Source organism: Oncorhynchus nerka, linkage group LG21 (assembly GCF_034236695.1).
Source record: "Oncorhynchus nerka isolate Pitt River linkage group LG21, Oner_Uvic_2.0, whole genome shotgun sequence".
Taxonomy (NCBI): domain Eukaryota; kingdom Metazoa; phylum Chordata; class Actinopteri; order Salmoniformes; family Salmonidae; genus Oncorhynchus; species Oncorhynchus nerka.
This window is the reverse complement of record NC_088416.1, coordinates 9,738,862-9,756,008: the sequence shown is the minus strand read 5'-3', so window position 1 is coordinate 9,756,008 and position 17,147 is coordinate 9,738,862. Positions and strand designations below refer to the sequence as shown.

Sequence of the window (17,147 nt, the reverse complement as noted above, 5' to 3'; positions counted from 1 at the left end):
ATCGGTGTATAGCCCACCCAATTTACCTACCTCCATACTGTTTTTATTTTATTTACTTTTCTGCTCTTTTGCACACCAGTATCTCTACCTGCACATGTTCATCTGATCATGTATCACTCCAGTGTTAATCTGCTAAATTGTAATTATTCACTCCTATGGCCTATTTATTGCCTACCTCCTCATGCCTTTTGCACACAATGTATATAGATTATTTTTTTCTACTATGTTATTGACTTGTTTATTGTTTACTCCACGTGTAACTCTGTGTTGTTGTCTGTTCACACTGCTAGGCTTTATCTTGGCCAGATCGCAGTTGCAAATGAGAACTTGTTCTCAATTAGCCTACCTGGTTAAATAAAGGTGAAATAAATAAAAAATAATTACTTGTCATAGATTCATCTGATTTTCACTAGTAAATTAGTCAGCTTGATAGCAACTAGCCATTTCTAGGCTTACGACATCAACAGATATGCACAACAACAGGTTGAGACCGACTGTGTAAGAATTTTTAGTCTATAACGATATGGGGTGGCATAAGAATAAATCACTATTGGCTGTGATTTTAAATCAAAACAGACTCAATTCAAGGCTTATCTAGCTAAGAACAGCACTGTGCCAATATCTTGTCAGTGAGTCAGTTAAAAGTCTGTGGCCTTATCCATTTAGTCTAAATCTTCACCTTTTACGCCATCAATTAAATCTCTCTCATCTTGGACACCCAAAGTGAGGAATTTATTGTGGTAGTTCTCCAGTCTGTGCTGTGCGAGAATATTGAATATCTTATCCATCTAGAACAATATAAAGGTAAAACATGAATTAACTTATTATAGAGGCAGTGGCACTGGACTTTAATATCTGACAAATTTGAGAATAAACCTGTAAAATAAGAAATGTTGGCAATTGACATCCCTTTGTTCCTTATTGGTTTTTACCTCACTTCAAAAAAACTAAGTTAAGGGAATCGAATATATCATTTAAATATTTCAGCTGTAGCCTGTGTCTAGAATTCTGGAATTAAGTTCAAACATTTATTCTCGTTCTACAACTTATTCTCGCTCTACAACTTAACTTCTCTTTGGTTATTACAAATAATGAACAGTTACACAATAACGTATTTTCCTCGTTGGATATTGCCCATACGTCCGCTCTAATCTTAAGTTCCTGTTTCTGTTTTTGGTATTTCTCACTTCGTGTCTAAAAAAAAGAACACGGTACCTTGGTGGACGGATGTCGGGTCCACTGGCAGTGCTGAGTAGCTCTGACTTTTCAGATTCTCTTTACGCTTTTTTAATCTGTTGCACATTTCTTTTGAAAGGGTGCGGCTGGAAGGAAATGAAACCGATGCACCTGTGACATATTGCTAGAAACCTAAGGGATGCAAAGTGGGACAAAACGGAAAGGGGACCTTCATTTGTACCTGAATCTGTCCAATAAGGAAAACTTGATCTCATTTTCAGTTGTAAAAAATGTTGCTATGGTGTGCACTAATGACTTTCATTCTTCCTACTCCTCAGTCAATGGGCTTACTACTCGTTTAAGAAAACACATTCACATTCATGAATATTCATGTCAATTGTAAAATGACTTTATAATATGTCGTTACAGTACATGCAGTTGCAAAGTACATTTCAGATTTTTGGGGCGGCATGTAGCACTAGTGGTTAGAGCGTTGGGCCAGTAACCGAAAGGTTGCTGGATCGAATCCCTGAGCTGACAACTGTTGTTCTGCACCTGAACAACCCAATGTTCTCCAGTAGACTGTCATTGTAAATAAGAATTTGTTTTTAACTGACTTGCCGAGTTAAACGAAGGTTAAATGACCAAGATAGAAACAAATACCAAGATAGATACAAAGAAAGATACAATTACATGGTGAGGGCTACACGTTATATCTGCCTGTTAGAGGATATGTACTGTACTGTATAGAATTTACAGCACGTTCACTGGAAAGGAGTGACCGTTGTAATTTACTACAACATCATTTGAGGGGAAATGCCATGGAAGATCCCTTGTGTTGAAAAGCATCTTGTATTTTCAACCATCTTAGGGTCTTTAAAAGACAGGGACATTGAACATGGAGGTGTGCTTGAAACAAAAAGATTCTTGGTGAATAGGGCAGAGTCAACAAGGACTACGACTGGTCACAAGCCATGGAAACACGCTAGACCAAACTACAAAAATATATACTTTATTACACGGTTATTACAAGTTCTAAACAAACAAGGGCATTAGCATGCAAGAACACGGTCGCACATCTTTGCCTCTTGCACCAGTTCAATAGATACTACAACAGTTTCTCACTTAAAGGAGTTAAGATGCAGATTAAATACGCACCAAAATAAGTGCGATATCCCAGCACTCCAATTGTTAACACCAAAATATGTTAGCGATATCTCTGCACTCAGATTGTTCGTTTATACACAGCAAACCGTAAGGAGTCACAAAAAAGCTGGGTTAATTACGATAAGAACGCTACAAGTGAGGCTACACATTGACTGAGGCTCCAAAAGCAATATAGAACTTCAGCCTTCCCCTTTAACGAAGCTTAAAATACAAAACAGTTCAACAAAAGGGCTCCAAGATGCCTAGAAACAAACAATACACACAACAACAAAAGGGTTGCACTTCACCTCGCCGGGCTCCAAGATGCCTAGAAACAAACAATACACACAACAACAAAAGGGTTACACTTCACCTCGCCGGGCTCCAAGATGCCTAGAAACAAACAATACACACAACAACAAAAGGGTTACACTTCACCTCGCTGGGCTCCAAGATGCCTAGAAACAAACAATACTTTAATATAGCTTACCGATGGTCATCAACAATACACACAACAACAAAAAATAACTTCTAGCAATGGCATGGTTGGAGTCCAGCAGTTACTTCTCCTCTCCCTGATCTGGTTTGCGCCGGTACGAACTCTTAAGAGTAACAGGGAATATCCACCCGGTTACAAGTTTTATGCCAAATTGACACCCAAGGAGAACGTGGAACAAACCAAATGCCACAGTGAGAGTTGTGTTGGTGAAAAAGTGGAGGAACAAGTGTTTTCTGTAATTTAAAATACAATCTATTTTTTTAGGTAATGGGATTTTGTCGTTTATTTTGATCATTTGTTTGGGATGTGTTTTTACAACCAGATCTATTTCTAGGTATCGTTGCCCATCTCCGGCGCTTTGTCAAACAGTTGATACAAACTCAGAAAATGTTGCTGTGTTGAATGTACTTTTTGAAGGTGTTCATTTCAGGTGTCAAACAACATGGCTGCTTTGAACTTGCATGAGGCCATGACTTTATACTGTATGTTCAGGCAATGTTTAGTTGTCCTATAAAGCTTGTTCACCTTACCTCACGTCATACTGATCCGTATCACATCATTTAATTAAGTCCGTTGATAGTTATTCATATTTGGCCTAAAGTTTGTCAGACCATGAAACAATTATAAAGGAAGTATGACATCACATGTTTATTTTTCTTTCTGTCTTTGTCCCTCTGTCAGGTATATTGGCTGCAATGGACTCCGGCCTACTTTCACATGACCCAGCAATAGAAAGAAACTTTGGTCTGAATCTGTATCCCACCACAGTGCTTTGGAGAGGGGGCTAGATTTCACCCAGAGGCCCCTGGCGTGGGGATAAGCTATTGACTACGCTGGTGCAGTACCGGGAACCACTTACACTGTCATCACCAAACCACAATTTACAGTTATAGCTCAAGGTAAACACACAGGCACAGAAAAACACACCCACACACACACGTCCGCGCAAAAACATACCCACACAAACGTACACACACACAAACACAAGCAAATATGCATGAGGACATAAAGCAAACGCAGCCACTCCCGCGATAAAAACACACGTAAGCATACTGCACAAACATGGCTAATTATATGCTGAATACCTAAGCTGTCTATGTCTACTTGTCACTGTCTAGCTTGTTATGGCACCAGTATTTATAACAGGTAGGAGGAGTAAACCATACAAAAAGTCTATGCCCAGCTTTCCATGTATTTCTGAGGGTGACACATCCTTGCTACTCTCTCTGTGTGGCCAGTCTGCCTGTCTGTTTGTTTGTCTGATTGTCTGTCTGTCTGTCTGCCTGCCTACCTGTCTGTCCTTCAAACACCTTGCAGGGGGTTAATGCCAGTCCCCCGCTCCTCTTGGTTAACTCATCATTTCAATAGCTTTTCATTGAGTTTCATTACAACATTAGGCTGCTTAGAAAGCCATAAAAGACCATGGCCGCTCCCCTTGCCCCAGCTCAGATGGCCATTTTAATTGGTATTGACGCGTCAGGTTTTAAGGGGAGCTTTTCCACCACACTTAAAAGCCCATGTTCTACTGATTACCTAATTAAAACCCTGAGCGAGCGCTATCGATCGCAGCCAGAGAGAGAAAGACTGAGGGTGAGAGAGGAATGGACAGTGAGGGAGAGAGAGAGAGAGAGAGAGGTGGGGTGAGTAAGAGGCATCTGTCCCTCAGCTTGAGTTGGCCTACACACACATACACTCCGCCAAGCCTAAGTGTGAACAAGCCCTCTCTCTCTCGTCACCAGGCCAGACGAATACATCCCTCCAACTCCAACACGTTATCCCTCTCCCATGTTTGACAGAATTCTGGCTTTGTTTGTGATTAGCGGCCGTGAGGCCAAGGAGCCGAGGCACTCGTCAGGGAGAACCGTTGTGACCTCCACTTCGATCTCCTCCTGTACCTCTTCCAGTAATGGCTAGGTATATATAGCATCTGTCCCAAATGGCGCCCTATTCCCTATGCAGTGCACTACTTTTGACCAGGGTCTGTGCAGGAGTAGTGCACTATATAGACAATAGGATGCCATTTGGGATGCAGGGTAGGTATATATAGGCAAGACCCATTAGGGCCAGAGACGCTGGATCGGCTGATGGATGTTGATTATAGCCTTGGAGCTGGCTGGAGGCAGACAGGTAGCTATAGAGGTGTCAGATGTTGACGTTTACAGCACCAAGATTCTTTCGTTTTTTATATCACCACCACTTTTCTGTAATGACACATTATGATATCAGTGGGCCACACTGTCAGTCAGGGTTTGGTGTAAATGTCTAAAGGTATATGGACATATCATTTTCCATATGGTACATTTGCAAGAAATAAAATGCACATTTTAATAAAGGTAATGTGCAGTGTTTAGATTCATTTAAACATAGCATTTATTCAAGCAGCTATTGGACCAGGGGTGTCAAACATCCCATTCAATGGGGCCCGCGGGGGGGTTGAGTAAAATATATATACAGTGCATTCAGAAATGATTCCGACGCCTTGACTTTTTCCACATTTTGTTTTACGTTACAGCCTTATTCTAAAATTGATTCAATCTTTGTTTCTCTCATCAATCTACACACAATACCCCAAAAAGACAAAGCTAAAACAAGTTTTAGAAATGTTTGCAAATTTATTAAAATTAAAAACAGAAGTAACTTATTTGCATAAGTATTCAGACCCTTTACGAGACTTGAAATTGAGCTCAGGTGCATCCGGTTAAGGGGTATGAATACTTTCCGAATGCACTGTATACTGTATACAGCGCCTTGCAAAATTATTCAGGCCCCTTGGATTTCTTCACATTTTATTGTGTTACAAAGTGGGATTACATTTTTTTGTCAGCAATCTACTCAGAATACTCTGGAATGTAAAAGTGGAAGAAAAAATCTGACATTTTAAAGATTAATAAACATTTGATAACTAAAATATTGTTGTTGTGTTCAGCCCCTTTGTTTAGGCAAGCCTAATTTAATTCAGGAATCAGATTTGGCTTAACACATCACATAATAAATGACATGGACTAACTCTGGGTGAAATAATAGGGATTGACATGATTTTTGAATGACTAACCCTTCCTCTGCCCCCCATACATTTAAGGTCCCTCAGTCAAGTATTGAATATCAAGCACAGATTAAACTACAAAGACCTTTTCGATTGCCTTATAAAGAACGGCAGGGATTGGTAGATGGGTAACAATAACAAATCAGACATTTAATATCTCTTTAAGCATGGTCAAGTTAATAATTATGCTGTGGATTGTGTATTAAACCACCAAGACACATCATAGATGCAGCTGTCCTTTTAAACTTGACCTGCTGGATAGGAACGAAACTGCTCAGGGATGTTACCATGATGCCATTGGTGATTTTAAAACAGTTACAGAGTTCAATGGCTGTGATGGGAGAAAACAGAGGATGAATCAACAACATTGTAGTGACTCCACGATAATGACCTGAATGAAAGTGAAAAGAAAAATAGAAATATACAGAATACAAATATTTCAAAAACTTGCATCTTCTATTTAACAAGGCACTAATACTGGGGGAAAAACAAGACAAAGAAATACACTTTTTTAGCCTAAATGCAAAGCTTCATGTTTGGGGTAAAAATCCAACACAACCCATCACTGAGTAATTGCTTCCTTATTTTCTAGCATGGTGGGAGCTGCATCTACTTGACATCGGAAAATGCTGAGGACTTTTTTTAGGATAAAGAGAAACGGGATGAAGCTAAGCTCAGGCAAAATCCTAGAGGAAAACCTGCTTCAGTCTTGCTTTACACCAGACACTGGAGAGGAATTCCCCTTTCAGCAAGACAATAATCTACAACACAAGACCAAATCTACCATAGAGTTGCTTACCAAGAAGACAGTGAATGTTCCTGAGCGGCCAATTCACAGTTTTGACTTAAATCTGTTTGAAAATCTATTGCAAGACTTGAAAATTGCTGTCTAGCCATGATCCCCCGACAACTTGACAGAGCTTGAAGAAATTAAATCAATATTTCTCCCACTTTGTAACACAATAAAATGTGAAGAAGGGGTATGAATACTTTTGCAAGCCACTGTATATATATATTTTAGAAGAAAAAAAATCTGGAAAAACGCTCTCATTTGACATTGAAATGACTGAAACCCAATCAAAACGGTGTAAAAATGATAATGGACCTACATTTATAGTCTCTTCACTCTGCCCAGCTTGCTAACAGTCATCGAAACAAATGCTAGAAAGCATCGGAGCATCGGAACTTCCAACAGCAATGGATATGGGAATCTTTTTTTGCTCATTTTAACAGCGAGGAAATATAAACACATTTTCAGTACGGACCTCCGGACCTCGGTGAAGACCGAGGTGTATGCCACGCTGTTCTTTAGCCTTTGTCAAACACCTGTCTTGTGTTTCACCCTTTGTGTAATTGGGAATTTGGTAACAGTTTGGTAACATGTTTAGTAACTATATATATACATTAGGTCAGTAAATCGACACTCCTCTGTCTGTCAGAGAGTAACGACAGATCTACATCTGACCATTTACAATCTGTTTTTGAGAGAGCATCTCTCCTTGAACTCCTTGAACTCAACACAACAGGCCTTGATAAGTGATACCATGTGGTCATTGAAATACGGTAGTAGAATATCCTGCTTACTCCAGTGCGTAATGGCAAGGGCTAGGATGAGGTAAATAGACCGTGCATAATTCAATGACACGATTACATACAAGTACACACACACTAACTGAGTTCCATAACCACAGTCTTCCATAATGAGATTCATCTAACATTTTGGTGTGTGTGTGTGTGTGTGTGTGTGTGTTAGCCCTTTTCCCCTCACACCGGAAGGAAAAAGCAGAGGAGGCACTTTATACTCTTGACCAAAAATGAAACAATAAAGACTGAGCTGCCATGATGAATCTGAAGCATGCCGGGGAAACGGGAGATCGCGGGGAACAGTATCCTACAGAACACCGGTTCAGTGAATCAGATTTTGTATTCAGTAGCTCTCTATGGGGATCTCAAAGGAATTGGGGATTAGCAAGAAAATGAAATTAATGCATTTCCGTTCACAGCCAGCTAGCTCCCCGCCTGCAGCAGGAGGCACATTGACTGCCTATCAAATGGCACCCTAGACCCTATATAATGCACTCAACAGGGAATCGGGTGCCATTTAGGACTCACACATTGTGTTCTCACATATATATGTCCTCACGGCAAATGAGACATTGGATATAGGAAGGTCTGGTAGAATTGACAGCCTGACTAAAATAGGTTGAGTACCCTTTCAGCAGATGTAGCGGAGGAAGCTGTACAACAGTGTGGTGGGGAACAGGAAGTAGCAGGACGTAGCAGGGCGGTCAATGTGAAACTGCTGCAGTTGGTGCTGCTCTACCTGAAGTGGACGGGGTATTCGCGATGGCACAGACGATGTCTGCTCCTGATAACTGAAATGTTCATGCATAAATGCAAAGCGTCTTTTTCCATCATTTACTGTTGTTATCCTTCATTATTGAGTGATTGTGTAACATGGGGATGCAGCATTGATTTTCAGACCGTTTTCGTTAAGACCCACTGTCCTTGACAAAGCAGTGTCTTTCTGGCAATTTTGCGGTGACATTTTATCCGACAGTAGAGGACGCAACATCCTTTGGCCTCTCCTCCTCTGACGCGGTCCAGAGAAGACACCATGAAAATCCATCTGGGGATTTTAAAGGATTTTAACTAGCAGTTAATTACTTTCCCTTTCCTATTAAAAAGCAGAATGAGAAAGGGAGAAAGAAGAGAGATTAGAGGGAGAGTGAGAGAGAGCGAGAGCGAAAGATTGAGAGGGGGGGTATGGAGAGCCAGGGCATGGCAGCACACATTACCCAGCAAGATCAAATCAATCTGTGCGCACCAAGCCCCCATTTCCCCCCAAGATCAGGATCCATACAGGGAAAAGACAATTTTCTAAATCCGTAGTCTCGGGGGCCTGTTTCAGTGCCACTCTAGAGGAGGAAGTATGTGAGGGATGCTAAATATCCCCAAATTGCAGCTAAAATGTAACCTAAGCCCCTGTCTAATAATGTGCCACGTCTCTAAATTACCTCCATTACCCAACAAGCTCTGGCAGCTCCATTATAAGTCATTGCCTGCGTCCCAAATGGCAGCCTATTGCCTATGCAGTGCACTACTTTCCCCATAGGGCTCTGGCCAAAAGTAGTGCACTACATAGGGAATAGGGTGCCATTTACCTGAGAAATACAGAAGACTGGCTCAATCCGTGATTGACAGAATTGACAGAATAAGATAAAGCCAGGGAATGCATTTGAAGCCAGGAGTGGGCGTGTCTTGAGGGCTGGTATTAACGGATGTATGCTATCAACTCCTGCTTTCTATTTTGGGAGGGATGTCTTCGTATGGGGGGGATTAAGGAATGATGTGTGTAAGTGTGTATGAGTGTCTCTATTTTGGACTGAAAGAGTATGTGTGTTTGCGAGCAGGCGTGTGGGCATTAGTGTGTGTGTGTGTGTGTGTGTGTGTGTGTGTGTGTGTGTGTGGATGCAACATGTCCCTGTGTGTGTCTGTAAAGATGTGGAATCTTAATTTGATCACCCTGTTGCAGGAGTGATCCAACTCAAACTTGTCGTGTATTTGAGATTTAAAAAGGCTTGAAATTTCAGACTTGATTTTCCCTTATGAAAAATGTATCAACCCCCGACAAAATGCCCCTTAAATTATAATCCACGTAATAATTCACTTTTCCTCTTGCTGCAGGATTATATTTCTGCTGTAGCAATCTGGCTCAAGTTAAGATCCTACATCTGTACATGCGCTATATGGATCCCAGCTCTCTCTCTCTCTCTCTGTTCAATGTGTTCATGTCTTTGTTCCTCTAGTGGTTCTTAATTGGTTTTGCCTCGGGACCCAAATTGAACCAGGTTGTCTCAATCGCGACTCAATATTCACATAAGAACCGCCAAAATGCAATCTAGAAAACGATTTATAAGGCTATATTGATAGTCGATGTCGCAATTATATGACAGGAAAGAACATTCCCGCCTCTTTCATTGTTAATAATTACATTTTCTTGATGAAGAATGTTATAACACTCACTGGTTTGAGACCACAAAATCAACCAACTTAGTGCTGCTAATAGCTCTATATTGAAAATACTGTGATTGAAGAAAACATTTTCAGAGATTAAATAAAAAAAATCTATTTAAAAAATCATGATAATTTCTACATCATTTCTACCTGGTTCCATTTGTTTACTCCAGTTGAGAATCGCTGCTCTACAACCACTGTAGTGCAGACAGTCTGATAGTGACACTGGAGTGAGCCTTTACACCTCCTTCGCCATGAGACCCACAGCATCTTTCTCTCTCTCTCTTTCTTCTTTCCCTCTCTCTCTCCTTTATCTCCCTCTCTATCTATCTCGCTCTCTTTCTTTCTCTCCCTCTCTCTCTCTCTCTCTCTCTCTCCAGCCAGCCACACAGATCATCAACATATGACACTAGTTCTAGAGTTGCTTCTTCCCGGCACTTCTTTCCGACTCTACTCCTCCTCCCCGTTGTCTTGCTTGATTTGCTGCCATGCTTTATGATAAAGCCCACTCAATGCATCATAATCAAATTATCACATTACACACATCTCATTGCCTCCCAGTCAGTCAGGAGGCAGGGAGGGCAGACCTTAATGCGGTGTGTGTGTGTGTGTGTGTAGTCATGTTATGTGCTCAGGATTTAGGGGATTGTGGTTTGCAGACAAAGGTTGAATTGATGTGTGTGTACGCGCGTTGTGTGTGTTACCATAGCACACACTCCGCAGGCAGGGAGAGGGGTGATGGAAGGGGAGAGAGAGAGGATGTTTTTAAGTACATCAAAGTGGCCCCATCCCACACAGCTCTGAGGTGGTGGTTACCGCTTCATGAGGTAAGCGAGGGAGGATATGGGCCCCTGTACCTGGCTTGTTTATATCCCTTCCACTGCCCGGTTTCCCCTGGGATTGGACTACAGGGCTGTGTGTGTGTGTGTGTGTGTGTGTGTGTGTGTGTGTGTGTGTGTGTGTGTGTGTGTGTGTGTGTGTGTGTGTGTGTGTGTGTGTGTGTGTGTGTGTGTGTGTGTGTGTGTGTGTGTGTGAGAGAGACAGTGTTTTTGCCTGTATTTAAGTAGGGGTGTTTCATGTGCCTATGCCTGTCTTGCTCACACATGCTCAGAATACAAGAGAGCGAGTGTCACAATGACTGATGTGTTTTTAGGTCATCCCTATCGGTGGTGAAAGTGAAATCCACTGCTGCTCTCGCTTTGTCTCTCCCCTCAAGAAGAAAATGGAAATAGCCCCCATTAAACCCTGTATGCTGCCAGTCAGTCAATACTGGTCTCTCTGCAGAGTGAGACGCTAGTAGCTACAGAGACCAGTCGAGATATTTGAGGGACTTTACCAGGCTACCGTATGTCAGGTTTCATCTACATCCTGTGATAAGGCTGGCTGTGACAGGACTGATACACAGTGATGCTGGAGTGTGTCTCACTCTTTCTCTTTTCCCCCTTTGAGTGAGCCAGACCTGCCAATTCCTAGCATATGGATCTCTCTCTCACACACACACACATTCTTTATCCCTCCCTCTCCCTCTCTCTCTCTCACACACACTCTCTCTCTTTCTCTCTCCCTCTCTCTCTCACACACACACTCTCTCTCTTTCTCTCTCCCTCTCTCTCTCTCACACACACACTCTCTCTCTTTCTCTCTCTCACACACTCTCTCTCTCTCTCTCTTTCTCACACACACAACCTCTCTCTCTCACACACACACACAACCTCTCTCTCACACACACACACACACACTCCCTTTCTTTCCCCTACTCTTTACCTATTTTCTTCTTCACCTCTGTCTGTATTTTCTTTCTATCTCCTCTCTCTCAATCTCTCTCTCTAATCAGGGGAAGCTCTGCCTCCTTTTTACCTTCTGTAATTACATCCCGCGTCCTGAATCAAACGGCAGATTGATTCCTCATATCCACGCTAAGTGAGTTTCAAGAGCAGACGGGAGAGCGAGGGAGAGCGAGAGGTGAAGAGGGATTTGCTCTCACATATACAGGCAATACGGGCAATCTGTTCCCTGTCTTCTTCCTTCTATCTTGGTAGCTCTTCGTGCTATAACTGGTCTCTAGTACAGTATATGATAGCGTAATTATTCTCAAAGCCATACAGAAGGCTACACACACTGCCCAGGAACACATGCATTGTGTTTTAGCCATGCTATTGTTGTTGATTGGATTGATTGCCTCAGGGAAAATATAGATATTCGTTACACAGATTCTACGCAATGGGTTCATGAGAAACAACTGGAGAATTTGTTCAGTGGAAATGTATAATTTTTTTCTATTACATAGATTCTATGTGATAAAGACCTAATTGGGAGCAATTGCCTATAGACTTTGATATAGGTCTGTCTGTCTCTCTGTCTGTCTGTCTCTCTGTCTCTCTCTCTGTCTCTCTGTCTGTCCCTAACTAGTGATCCCATGTGTGTATGTACAAGTGCACTTGCCTGCTTGTGTCTGTCTGCCTGTCTATACATTTTACAGGATAGTTAGGCATTTACACTCATTTTTTCACAATTCCTTACAATTAATCCTAGCAAAAATTCCATGTCTTAGGTCAGTTAGGATCACCACTTTATTTTAAGAATGTGAAATGTTAGAATAATAGTAAAGAGAATGATTTATGTCAGCTTTAATTTCTTTCATCACATTCCCAGTGGGTCAGAAGTTTACATATACTCAATTCGTATTTGGTAGCATTGCCTTTAAATTGTTTAACTTGGGTCTAACATTTTGGGTAGCCTTCCACAAGCTTCCCACAATAAATTGGGTGAATTTTGTCCCATTCCTCCTGACAGAGCTGGTGTAACTGAGTCAGGTTTGTAGGCCTCCTTGCTCACACACACTTTTTCAGTTCTGCCCACACATTTTCTATGGGTTTGAGGTCAGGACTTTGTGATGGCCACTCCAATACCTTGACTTTGTTGTCCTTAAGCCATTTTGCCACAACTTTGGAAGTATGCTTGGGGTCATTGTCCATTTGGAAGACCCATTTGCGATAAAGCTTTAACTTCCTGACTGATTTCTTGAAATGTTGCTTCAATATATCCACATAATTTACCTTCCTCATGTTGTCATCTATTTTGTGAAATGCACCATTCCCTCCTTCAGCAAAGCACCCTCACATCATGATGCTGCCACCCCCGGGCTTTTGAGATGGTGTTCTTCAGCTTGCAAGCATCCCCCTTTTCCCCCCAAACATAACAATGGTCATTATGGTCAAACAGTTCTATTTTTGTGTCATCAGACCAGAGGACATTTCTCCAAAAAGAACAAACTTTGTCCCCATGTGCAGTTGTAGTAGTCTGGATTTTTTATGGCGGTTTTGGAGCGGTGGCTTCTTCCTTGCTGAGCGGCTTTTCGGGTTATGTCGATGTAGGACTGATTTTACTGTGGATATAGATACTTTTGTATTTGTTTCCTCCAGCATCTTCACAAAGTCCTTTGCTGTTGTTCTGGGATCGATTGCACTTTTTGCACCAAAGTACATTAATCTCTAGGAAACCGAATGTGTTTCCTTCCTGAGAGGTATGACAGCTGTGTGGTCACATGGTGTTTATACTTGCGTACTATTGTTTGTACAGATGAACGTGTTACCTTCAGGCATTTGGATATTGATCCCAAGGATGAACCAGACTTTTGGAGGTCTTTTCTGAGGTCTTGAAGGTAGGCCTTGAAATACATCCACAGGTACACCTCCAATTGACTCAAATGTTGTCAATTAGCCCATCAGAAGCTTCTAAAGCCATGACATCATGTTCTGGAATTTTCCAAGCTGTTGAAAGGCACAGTCAACTTCGAGTATGTAAACTTCTGACCCACTGGAATTGTAATACAGTATATTATAAGTGAAATAATCTGTCTGTAAACAATTGTTGGAAAAATGACTTGTGTCATGCACAAAGTAGATGTCCTAACCGACTTGCCAAAACTATAGTTTGTTAACAAGACATTTGTGGAGTGGTTGAAAAACGAGTTTTAATGACTCCAACCTAAGTGTATGTAAACTTCTGACTTCATCTGTAAGTACCGCCTGTGTGTTTGCGTGTGTACACTACAAGCATTCCCTGGGTGAAGTGTTGCAGAGACACACATCCCTCTTGTTATTTCTCAGCATTAAAGCGATGGTGTGTGTGGGGGCTCGGCCCCGCCGCTCTGCTCCCGCGGTGAGATTGCATTGACCGCTGTGTTATTGCACTTTAATTATCAATTACGTTGGCCCATCTCTGGCAAGGAGAACCAGGGAGGTGATAATGAATACAGAGCAGCCATTAGAATGGAGACCGGGCTCTCCGCCTGGGCCTGGGGGGGGGACGACGAGATCAGGGAGAGGGTGGGTGGGTGGGTTTTTTGGGGGAAGGGAAGGTGGAGAGGGGTTGATTGGCTGGTGTGCTAATGAAATAGACCGCCGCAGCCGAGACAAAAGAAGCCCACCACATCTAGTTCTCTCATCTCTCTCTCTCTTTTTCTCTCTCTAAAACACACTCCGAGCCACCATTACCGCCCCCACACAGACATACACCAACAGGGTCTTCAGTAGGGGTCATCGTTGAAGCTGTCAGTGGGTTTGTTTGAAAGCGTGATGCTCCACCCGCTGCAGCATAGCATGGCTTTAATGTGTAAATATTCCATCATGTCATATTGTATAATATTCTTCCTGGCAACCATTATGCAGTTGGTATGAGTCGCTATCTACCTCTATATATGTTGAGATCCATTGAAGCTGGAATTCAATCAAACCAGCCATTGAAATGTTTATCCAGTGTCTTTGTTTACAAAATGTTGTGTCTGAGGGAATATGGCTTTGTTTTTTCCCATACCAAAAAGCCATTCTCTGACTTGATTTTACCACGGGGCAAAAATTGGTATGTGTACTATTGTAAATACCATCGTTTGGGTTCAGGTCTTATCTCAAGCGAGTGTGTATACACACACACACACACACACACCCTGATGCCCCTCTCTCCTCTTGCTCTTTCCTTGGGGGACCAGAGGTATAATGTTAATTACAGGAGCTGCTGCAGTCACTCAACCCTGTCACTCATAATCATAGTATCATGGACTGTCTAGAGAAATATGATTAATTTAGATTTTAGGGAAAGGGCTTGTGATGGCTTTAAATTAGGTTGAGAATGTGTAAGCTGATTGCATACAATGAGCGCTCCTATATATATGGTAGGCTATGTAGATGTTGGGCCAGTATACACCACACACTATTGATGAAGTATTGCAAGACACACAACATTTAAATTTTAAAATATGTATCTACAAAACCATCATGGCAAATCAACATCAATGAGCTTGTCTGGTGTTTTAAATAAAACCTTCCTGTGTCATTCTATTCTGCACACGTGCGCGCCCTAAAACAACAAGCGTTTCATACATCTCCGCAGGCTAAATGTTTCCACTTCATTCTGTAGACGTTTACAGAGAGTTCTACCAATGATATTATGGAAACCGTGCTCACATTCATATCGCATGTTTAATTTAGAGGATGCAATAAGGCAGCAAACGTCATCTCTCATAACAGCGGTTGTAGCCTGGCAGTGTGCAGGAATAAAACGCAGAGTGATGGATTGTGCGACGGTCCTTTGTCTTTTCAGGGTTTACGGTTACACATGTTAATATCAACGGCTTTGCTGGTCTGTTTCACACGTCTTATTTCCGTTCATTGAAATGTTGAAACAATAATAGCCTACACCCTCCATCTCAGGAATTGGAAAGAAGATGGAAGGAAATTGATTTATAAGCAACCGTTTTTCTGCCTCGTTACACACCCACCCAAATGAATAAATTACACACGACCTAAAAAGGCAATACATGTCACATGATACCGTCAAAATGACTTATTCATGAATTTGTAGAGGCTACCCGTGTAAATAGCCTATTCATTCACATGTTTCTCTCAGCTCCGCCTTACGGAAAAATAGCCAATGCAACCTAATCATAAAATGTTGTTTAGCGTGAATGTGTTCTATTTCAATAGCCTCCATAGGCCTATTGGTGAATTAATATATATTTTACATCATAGCTAAGTCATGTCACGTTTATTGGGAAAGCCAAACAACAAACGTGTCTCTGATTCCTTTCCCGATTTATCTCACCTGCCGCAACTGGCTGAGATGGCACGCTTTGTCATATGCTGTCAACCTGACGCATTGCTAACCCGGACTCAGTCTAGGTGATCTCGGGTTATTACCAATTACTATCCTGTCCAGTCTGTCCACCAAATGACGGTCATACAATCTTACAGTACAGAATGTCTCACTTTAAACCAATAGACAAAATTGAGTCAAAATGTAGGGAGACTTTTTTTTTAAGTGTCTGGAAAATAATTTGGAATTGGCTCAGTTTGGCTTGATGAAGACCCGAGTGGCGCAGCCGTCTAAGGCACTGCATCTCGGCGCTAGAGGCGTCACTACAGACAACTTGGTTCGAATCCAGGCTATATCACTACCGGCTGTGATTGGCCCAGCGTCATCCGCTCTTCATTGTAAATAAGAATTTGTTCTTAACTGATTTTCCTAGTTAAATAAATGAAAGAATATAGGCATTATTCGGGATTTATGAGGCTTAATCACACATTTTCCAGAAATGTTTCACTTAATTTTTTGTTAAGGATTTATTCATTTAGCAGATGTAATTATGGCACGTGGCTGATTGCATCGTCATTTGAATGGAACCTTCCTTTGAACTGAACTGGAAGCTATTTCATTTCAAGCAGTAGAATCCGAAATAAATATTAGCGTTATACTGTAGGCTTACATTTGATTTAACAATCATGCCGTTGTCTATCTAAGATGGCGCCGACAGATATAGCAGCTCTGCTTGTAACTCCTAAGCATTTTTTTTTTTAAAAGCATTTCCCTACAACCGCAATAACACCTGCTAAACATGTGTACGCGACCAATAACATTTGATTTGGAATCAATAAGGCAGGGCAACATGCGGAAATGCACTCGTTTAAAATTCTTTCTATTCCCAACGCATGTATTGGTTTATGATAGGATAGATACAAATAAATGAATAATATAACAGGGAGGTTTTCTGTCCTGAGATTTTCATTGATTGGGTTAGGAACTAACTAGTATACGGTTGGAAGTTGATCAACATTAGCAACGCTTTATCAGTTTCAATGGAATTGTGGAGTGTTGTGCCTTAACATATTCCTGCACGTGTGTGTATGTTCAAATGAAAGAGGTGACTCGTGTTTGCTATCTTTTAAGCTAAAACAAATGGACACTTTTGACTACCAAACATTCTAGGGTTGG

At 41.5% G+C, this 17,147-nt stretch overlaps 2 long non-coding RNA genes across 2 annotated transcripts in view; one reads left to right on the top strand and one right to left on the bottom strand.

The window, feature by feature from the left end:
• Nucleotides 1-17,147, bottom strand: part of LOC115103825 (uncharacterized) — a 56,484-nt gene that overhangs the window by 16,699 nt on the left and 22,638 nt on the right. The window lies entirely within an intron of this gene.
• On the top strand, nucleotides 1,210-8,281 carry LOC135563523 (uncharacterized). Its single transcript, XR_010460346.1, has 2 exons — nucleotides 1,210-3,720; nucleotides 6,457-8,281. It is a non-coding gene; the product is annotated as an uncharacterized LOC135563523 (long non-coding RNA).